The following is a 1,732-nucleotide window of genomic DNA, read 5'->3' on the forward strand; positions in this document are numbered from 1 at the left end:
TCACTGAGGCTTGGGACTAAGAGGCTAGTGTGTTGGGTGTGCTGCCCAGGTGGAAGGTGAATTCATTTAAGATGATAGCAGATCCAAGGTGGAGAGGAAGACAACCAGTTATCAAAATACTTGATGAACGTAGAATTGTGATGCTCACTTTGGTGGACTGTTACCTAGAAGAGTAGAGGGCGAAATACCAAATGGTTGAACCGTAAGAAAAAGGGATTTGGTACAGGAGGAAAACTGACATCTTGAGAGCATTATTAGAGACTTAAGAGAATGCCAATACTACCTTTGGTGTCCCTGTAAGGGAATGAGCAGCCTCCATGAAAAAAGAAATTAATATCCTCAGGGAAGAGACAGGATTCAAACAGCCAAGGAAGTAGAGAGAACATTATAGAAGGAGGATGTCATCCCGGAGGTGGCTTATATTGCTTACGGCATTTTCTGTTTCATTGACTTTTTCTCTATTAAGTATTATTAATATATTGTTTAAATTATTATGGCTCTAGAATAAAATTTAATTGCTGGTGTTTGAAGTCCAACTTTGTTGCTCTTTTTTCCTTTCAAAGTTTCTCAGTTATTCTCACTTAATAAAATTATTTCACTGTTATTCAAACAGGTTTTGAATAAATATATATAGTGGGCCTTTGAACAACCCAGGTTTGAACGGCACAGGTCCACATACATGTGGATTTTTTTCTTTTCCTGTGAAAAGCTTTATTGTTTTCATTGGATCCATGGCTTGGGAGAGGCCTCCAGGGTATTTAAAAAGCTGCCTGCAGGGAAAGCCTCGGGCAGAAGCTCTGGCACCAGGGGGATGCCAGGGGGCCCCTCAAAGACCGCTAGGCTCCTGAGGCTCCTGGGTGTGCTTGAGCGTGAGTCTTTCCAAGAGATACTCATCCAGCCCAGCCCGGGGGCCAAGCCTGTGAAGTTAGCCAGGTGGTCACCATCTTCTCAATGAGTCTCACCTGCTCACCCAGGAAGCCGTTCTCCAGGAAGCTACAGAGATGAGGGTCTGAGTGGGCGGAAGTGCGGGCACACAGATCCAAGAGGGCCTGCTTTAGGTTTTTCTCCAGGACCACGCGGATTCCACGGAATCCAGGGCTTTATCCCACTCATCTTCGAACAGCTTCTGCATGTCCTGGAAATGGGCGCAGCCCTGGGCTGGTTTTGCGTCTTCAAAGGATGCTGCCTGTTCTCATTTTTCTCCTCTGCCAACTCGCGGAAGAAGTGGTCCATGCCCTCCAGAGCCAGATCTTCGTGGTCAAAATAGAAACCCAGAGAGAGAAAAGTGTAGGAGGCCTGCAGATGCATGTTGACCAGGCAGCTGATGGCAGTTTCCACCTCAGTGGAATAATTCTGATGAATCTGAGCGCTCATGGTTGCTCAGCAGTAAGGAGCTAAGCTCAGAAGGTGGTGTTGGCTGGTTCCAGAGGCAGAGCATGGCTGAGAAGATGCCTCTACAGGTCACGACTGGACAAGAGTTTGGAGGACGGTGGGAGGCTGAAAGAAGGGGTGTCCCTGGGTCTGTTCTGTCCAAGCACGACTGAAGCAACAGACAGATCTGGGCGACTATCAGGACCACTGCCTATACAAGGATTTTTTAACAGTGCAGTGCTATAAATGTAGTTTCTCTTCCTTGTGGTTTTCTTAATAACATTTTCTCTTCTCTACCTCTCTTTATTTTAAGAATACGGTTTGTAGTACATATAACATACAAAATACAGTGTTAACTGAC

At 45.8% G+C, this 1,732-nt stretch overlaps 1 pseudogene; it reads right to left on the reverse strand.

The window, feature by feature from the left end:
• Positions 1–826: 826 nt before the first annotated feature.
• Positions 827–1,374, reverse strand: LOC113925419 (annotated as a pseudogene).
• Between the last annotated feature and the right edge of the window lie 358 nt (positions 1,375–1,732).

The sequence above is a fragment of the Zalophus californianus genome, chromosome 2 (genome assembly GCF_009762305.2).
Source record: "Zalophus californianus isolate mZalCal1 chromosome 2, mZalCal1.pri.v2, whole genome shotgun sequence".
Classification (NCBI taxonomy): domain Eukaryota; kingdom Metazoa; phylum Chordata; class Mammalia; order Carnivora; family Otariidae; genus Zalophus; species Zalophus californianus.